The following is a 7,457-nucleotide window of genomic DNA, read 5'->3' on the forward strand; positions in this document are numbered from 1 at the left end:
TACATTATTAGTATGATGCCAGCGCACCACATGAGCCTGTGCCCCCACCAACCCTCTCTCCTTGACCCTGAGACGCAGTGTTTATTGCGGTATCGTAAAAAGAAAGAGTCATAAATCTTATGTTGTTGTCTTGAGATAAGACTCTCTGGCCCTCTGTGTGAGGCCCGCTGAAACCCGTTGAAACCTTCTGCTCTTCTTTAAGACAAAACGTGTAATATCCGTGGAAAGATCGTTAACGTCGCCGTTATTAACGCCGCCGCCCGCCAAGAAAGACCCGTCCTTCGATTTTTTGATGTTGTCAGAGTCATTTATCAAGGCTAAATCATAGCTTGCTGTAAAATATCTGTTTGGAAGGGGAATCCATCTTGTTCAATACTTTATCTGTCATCTTTGTTTTTTTGTGTTTTTCACAGCAAACATTGTCCAGCTGTACCCCTCTCAAGCTTTTATTCTTATATATATATATATATATGGTGTCACATTAGAGTTTTTATACGTAATGTCAAAATGTATATTTTGTTATATATAATCTCAGACTTTGCTAAATGCAATCACAAGATTTATATACTCTATATATTTGTATGTGTGTGTGTGTGTGTGTGTGTGTGTGTGTGTGTGTGTGTGTGTGTGTGTGTGTGTGTGTGTGTGTGTGTGTGTGTTCCGGCAGGGGTCATGAGTGGGTTAATGGGAAGTATATTGATGAATTGCATGCTTGGTTGCTCCATTAATGAACTAATTGCCGCTGGTTCGGCCCTCATCGATCGATTCTCTCAAACTGCAACCTAGGGTTGATTCCCACTCGCCTCGTCCGCCCCTGTGATGCCTGGTTACCGTTATTTAACTTGTTAACAAGGTCTCTCTCTCTCTCTCTCTCGCTCTCTCTCTCTCTCTCTCTCTCTCTCTCTCTCTCTCTCTCTCTCTCTCTCGCTCTCTCTCTCTCTCTCTCTCTCTCTCTCTCTCTCTCTCTCTCTCTCTCACACACATTCTCTCTGTCTGTCTCTCACACACACACACACACACACACACACATTCTTTCTCTCTCTCTCTCTCTCTCTCTCTCTCTCACACACATTCTCTCTCTGTCTGTCTCTCGCACACACACATTCTTTCTCTCTCTCTCTCTCTCTCTCACCCTCTCTCTCTCTCTCTCTCACCCTCTCTCTCTCTCACCCTCTCTCTCTCACCCTCTCTCTCTCTCTCTCTCTCTCTCGCCCCCTCTCACACACCCTCAGCTCCCCCCCAGCTGCTGGAGAAGCCCCAGGACGCTCAGAAGCCCATCGACGACACCCTGGTCTGGGAATGCAAGGCCAGCGCCAAGCCCAAGCCCTCGTACCGCTGGCTGAAGAACGGGGAGCCGCTGGACCCCATGGAGGTGGGTACAGACTACAGACCAGGGGGTACAGACACACAGACCTGGGGGGTACAGACTACAGACCTGGGGGTACAGACTACAGACCTGGGGGTACAGACTACAGACCTGGGGGTACAGACTACAGACCTGGGGGTACAGACACACAGACCTGGGGGTACAGACTACAGACCTGGGGGTGCAGACTACAGACCTGGGGGGTACAGACTACAGACCTGGGGGTACAGACTACAGACCTGGGGGGTACAGACTACAGACCTGGGGGTACAGACTACAGACCTGGGCCCCATGGAGGTGGGTGCAGACTACAGACCCGGGCAATGGTGCGAGGTGGGTACAGACAGACAGACAGACCGGGGTCCGGTGGTGTGAGTCTCCCCCCCGCTGAGCGCCTATGGGGTTGATGGTCCACACTGCAGTCTCAGTCCACCTGCAGGGAGGTGACTGAGATACATCCCAAAAAGAAAACCGGTGTCATCTGCTGTGGGTAACAGCCTGTGCGTCACAACAAAACAGTAAACAGTAATTGTCCTTGACGCGATGTCAAGACGGTTTCTTCCCCCGGACGGAGGTTCAGCCGAGCGGAGCAGAGCCTCTCCACGGGCGGGCGAGAGCAGCATGCCTGCGCCTCCTGACCTTCAGCCCCTCTCCTGACCTTCAGCCTGCCTCTTGACCTTCAGCCCCTCTCCTGACCTTCAGCCTGCCTCCTGACCTTCAGCCTGCCTCTGCCTCTGATGTGGACCTGCCCTTTACCCGGCCCGGCGCATTAGCATTGCCGCCGCAAAGCGCCGCAGCGCAAATACCACGCCGTTATTCAAATGTAATGGAGGGTGTTATGCCTTCTCCTCTCCATCCCAACCAACCCCCCCCCCCCCCCCCCCCCCCCCTCACCGATCGATGGCCCCACACGGATTTGTTCCGGGGGTCCGCGTGTGACACAATGACTCTGGGACTTTAAACTGGGATCGGTGTTCGACGTGGATGAGGAGGTGAGACCCCCCCCCCCCCCTTGGCTTATCCGGTTCTTAAGCCTGCGTTCGGCCACAGGACCGGATCAGAACCGCAGCAGCAGCCTGTGCTGGAGAGAAGAGCAGCTCACGGTTATACAAACCACACCAGGCATAATGGAGCTTTGAGTTCTCCATCGTCAGACCACTGACGATTACTGATTTTGGGCCACTTAAATGCAAAGAAAAGTCATAGCGTTACAGCAATGTTTTCCGACAACTTTTTGTTCAACTAAGTTGCAGTTGTTTCCCCACGTATTTGAAGACAGCTCAAGCGTTGATGGGGATAGGGAAGGATTTTCACATGAAGCAGCGTAGAAGGTGTTGATTTGTGCTATGTATTCGCCGTGACTCGTCCCTGATATGTAACACATGCTGTCAGCATCACCGCTGGCAGGACTGTAGATGTAACTCCCACGCTTTTTGGTGCAACACGGTATTCTTTGGTTGTTTTTTGTGAGCCGCTGGGTATCTGTTGAAAATAACCCTTTAAATCATGTTTGTCTCACCGATCCATTGGCTGTTTCTCCAGGAGAACTGTTCGCAGTGTCCAGTCTGTGATTGGTGGTGCTTGCTTGTCAACACATGTCGACACATTTCCCACAGTCATCCCTGAGTTTCCGTATGAGAAGGCTGGCTCTGCGGTGTAGGTGTCGAATAGTCTACAAAATCACCACCTGTTCAGTTAAAATACTGATTTATTCTTCTTGCCCCTCCAGCATCAACTCTAGTGGAAGATGACTAGAGTTGATAGAGTTGAGTAGAGTTACCCCCGTTATTAGGAGCGTCAACACATCACCCTCATCATTGTTTCATTTTTAACAATGAGTCTCTCAACACAACACAGAACACAGAACGCGTCACTGATAGGTCAACACGAGTCTGGCCGTAATCCCAATAACCGTCCTTATTCCCGCCGCCCGCCCGCAACGGACCAACGGTTCAGAGGTGGGGCGGAGGCAGCCATCTTGTCTGCGCGCTCCGCTTGCACTCAGCCTCGTACCCGACTCTTAAAAATAGCGCTTTTTTTTTTGCTTGTAACTCTCAATTTGCCATTGCGTGTGTAGGGAGATTTTGTTGAGCAAATGAGCCAAAGTGGGGCCATTTTCTGCCAGTCTTCCACTCTGGGGGGGGAAGCGGTGGATAATAATCTAAAGCTGCAGCCCCCCCCCCCCCCTCCCCCCCCCAACCCCCCCCCCAACCCCTCCTCCCACGATCTGCTGCTCTCGGTTCCACCATTAAGTCTCCCCCCCCCCGGGGAAGGAGAAACCTAGCCTTATCTCCCAAAATGTATTCTATATTTCCTCGCAGTGGACCTGGTGCTGTGTTGTTATTTGCTGGTGGAGTGGAGTGTTCTCTTAGCCCCCAGGAAATGGCCCCGGTAAATCACCAGGCGGTGATAGTGTCAGAGCGGGGGGGGGGGGGGGGGGCAGAGCTAATGAGCCCTAAACTGGCGCTGTGGCGGTGTTGGCGGACGTCTATTTAAATGGTTTAAATGGGCAGGTGGTATCGCCTCGATTTCTTTTTTTCTTTCTTTCTTTCTTTCTTTTTTTTTCTTTTTCTTTTTTTTTTTTTTACTTGGATTGAGGCGTGAGATAAACAGAAAAATCTGGGCCACTTTAATTAGAGACAGATCAAAAATACAAACCCAGTTTGGGGGGGATTAATGAATCTGGCGCGGCGGGGAAGGAGAGAGCCAGTGCCGTCATGGCGACAGCAGTGGAAGGTGCACTTTAGATAGGAGCTTCGGCGGTGCGCTGCCAGGGGGAGCTTTTCAGGCGCTTCATCAAAACACACGCGGGCCGCGTTGTTAAGGAAATGTCACCCTGGTCAGTTCTTAAAGTCTCTGCACCCGTCACAGAGTGTATATATTTTTTTAAAGCGGGGGTTGCGTTCAATGTCTCGTCCGCAATGTCGCGACGGTGGATCTCTAAATGTTCGACAGTATTATCTTACACCACGTTGATTTATAAATATGATATATTTGGTGTGTGGGGGGAGGCAACATATTCTTTGTGCATGGCAGCTTATTAATGAGGCTGTTACCATTTTCCAAATGCCACCGTCAACAGCGGCGGCGGCGGCAACAGTAAATCAATTTCCAAACCCAAAGGTCGATGATGTAGCCGGAGATCGAGGAGAAGGAGGAAGGCCAAGGGGGCCATTTGTTATTCCTCATTAGAATGGATCAGTCCACCCTCCTCTCTCTCCCTCCCTCTCTCTCCTTCCCTCTCTCTCTCTCCCTCTCTCTCCCTCTCGCTCCCACTCCCTCTCTCTCTCTCTCCCTCTCCCTCTCGCTCTCTCTCTCTCTCTCTCTCTCCCTCCCTCCCTCCCTCCCTCTCTCCCCCTCTCTCTCTCTCTCTCTCTCCCTCCCTCCCTCCCTCCCTCCCTCCCCCCCTCCCTCTCTCTCTCTCTCTCTCTCTCTCTCTCCCTCCCTCTCCTCCCATCCACTCACTCAGTGAATCACTCGTTCGTCTTTATCCCGCCCTGCCGTCACTGTCTTTCACTTTGCACACACTTTTTTTTTTGCACACACTCCCCCCTGTTTCACAGCACTCTCTCTCTCTCTCTCTCTCTCTCTCTCTCTCTCTCATCTCTCCTCATCTCTCTCTCTCTCTCTCTCTCTCTCTCTCTCTCGAGTGTCTCTCCAAAATGTCACCAGGACCCAGACGCGTCATTTCTCTTCCCCGTTTCCGGTCGACTGAAAAACCGTCTCCGAGTCCGGCTGCCGTCTCCGTGTTCGATAACGTCCAGACCCTCAGCGGCGTGACTGCCCCGCGTCGCCCGCGTCACACACACACACACCGCCTGTGGTCTATTCTACCGAGGGGGTTTGTTATTATTATTTTACAGCTCACCTCCGTCGCCTGGGAGCGCCTCCAACCGGCGACCCTGAGCATCCCAACAGACAGCAGACGGTGTGATGACACACACTCCCCCCCCTACCACCCCCCCCCACCACCACCCCCGCAAGAAACTGAAAGAGTGCTCGTCTAGCAGAATGTGTCACGCATAAATGATGACATGCTGCACAGGCCACGCCCCCCTTCGCTGCAGAGGCTGAGACGGTGCGGCGGGGGCGACTGGGCGGCGGTGACGGTGGCGGCGGTGGGTTGGCGGGGCGGCGGCGTGGGGGGGGGGGGGGGGGGGGGTCAACTGGAGGTTGTCTGGCTGCAGAACAGAGCAGCGCGATGGCTCTGGTCCCTGTGCCTCGACACGGCCCGCTCCTCCTCCTCCTCCTCCTCCTCCTCCTCCTCCTCCTCCTCCTCCACCGCCCCGGGCAGAGCACTCTGGAACTTGACAACACAGAAAAGGAGCATCCATCGTCTTTTCATCTCCTTTCTCTCTCTCCCCCTCTCTCCCTATGCTTTCTTTTTATCTCCCTTTTAACCTTTTTTTTTTTTCTTCCCCCTTCCGGCCTTGCTCCCTCCCTCCCTTCCTTCCTTCCTTCTGTCCTTCCTTTCTCCGCTCTTCGGACTCGCTTTGTTCGCTTTGTTTACGTTTTACGTCCTCCGTCGGTCCACTTCCGGTCCGCATCACGCGCCGAGCGAGCGGCCCCGCCGTCCGGAGGAGATTGAGGCCTTTTTCCTCCCGACCACAGGACCGTTGTTCAGGAAAAGCGGGACGGAACGTTCCCGACCCGTTTTGGTCGGATCGTTTTGGCACTGTTTGTGCGTTCTAAATAACAGTGAGTGTACTAAATGTGTGACAGACGGGCCTTTTAGTCGTGTGTCACTAATGGGCACCGAGAGGCTGAACGGGTTGATCCCTCCACTCTCATCTCTTTGTTGTTCGCGTGTGTGTGCGGTTCCTTTGAGCGCACACTCCCAACGAGTGTCCCACTTCAAACAACCTCTTTTGTGTGCCACATGCAAGGGGGGGCACACACACGCACACACACACACACACACACACACACACACACACACACACACACATACATATACATACACACACACACACACACATACACACAGGCACCCTCACACACACACACACACACACACATACATATACATACACACACACACACACACACACAGGCACCCTCACACACATGTGCACACACACACCACACACAAAGACAGAGACACAGACTCACACGTACACATGAAGAAACGCAGACACACGCAAACACACACACACACACACACACCCTCACACAAACTCTCAGCCTCACACACATGCACACATACACACTCACCCTCACAAACACGCACACACACACACACACACTCACCAACAGCTGGCGAAGAGGGTGGTGCTCTCCTAGCAGCCCCCCGCCCCCCCCCCCCCCCGCTCCCCCCACCCCCCCACACACACACACACACACACACACACACACACACACACCCTCACACAAACTCTCAGCCTCACACACATGCACACATACACACTCACCCTCACAAACACGCACACACACACACACACTCACCAACAGCTGGCGAAGAGGGTGGTGCCCCCACCCGCCCCCCCGCCCCCCCCCGCCCCCCCTCCCCCCCCCCCCGCCCCCTCCCTCCCCATGTGAAGCGTTTCTCCGGCGGGTCGGTGGCTGATGTTAAGGGACAGCTCTTATCTGTCTGAGTGTCAGCGGGGGTAATGCTCTCAGACAACACAGGGCCGGCCCGGCGGCCGCTGACCCCCTGCAGCGCGGCGCTGACGGACGACACAGAAAGGTCCGCCTGCGCTCTCTCTCCGCCGCGGAAAGATCAAGGGCGAGTACAATGGAGGACCCCCCCCCCCCATCCTCCCCCCACCCCCCCTCCACTGCAATTAAAGCCCCCCTTTGCCCTTAAGGAGGCCGTGTCAGTCCTCATCAAAGGTCACCACAGAGCAGAGGCAGTTGTGGCGGCGGACACCCCCGCGGGCCGCGTTGGGTCGGCCCGTTTTTTGTCACGTATACGGGTTCGGGGGGGTGTAGAAGGAAAGGAACAGCAAAAAGTAAGTGTAGCCGAGCCGAACGACCTTCTCTCTGCGGAACGGCGCAATTAACCGCCATTTTGGAAGGAGGTTGCTGCGGCGGCGGCGGCGGGAAAAGAGATGGCGGCTCTGGATTATTTCTGTCTCTTATTTCCGCAGAG

General features: G+C 53.9%; 1 pseudogene across 1 annotated transcript in view; it reads left to right on the forward strand.

Moving 5' to 3' along the window:
* Positions 1-1,232: 1,232 nt before the first annotated feature.
* The window catches only part of LOC311376107 (contactin-4 pseudogene), a 10,119-nt pseudogene continuing 3,894 nt past the window's right edge, over positions 1,233-7,457 (forward strand). The window contains exon 1 of the transcript in view: positions 1,233-1,372. The product of the transcript in view is annotated as a contactin-4 pseudogene (transcript). The remainder of the gene's footprint in view (positions 1,373-7,457) is intronic.

This window comes from Micromesistius poutassou, assembly GCF_964030765.1.
Source record: "Micromesistius poutassou genome assembly, contig: SCAFFOLD_5806, whole genome shotgun sequence".
NCBI classification, from domain to species: domain Eukaryota; kingdom Metazoa; phylum Chordata; class Actinopteri; order Gadiformes; family Gadidae; genus Micromesistius; species Micromesistius poutassou.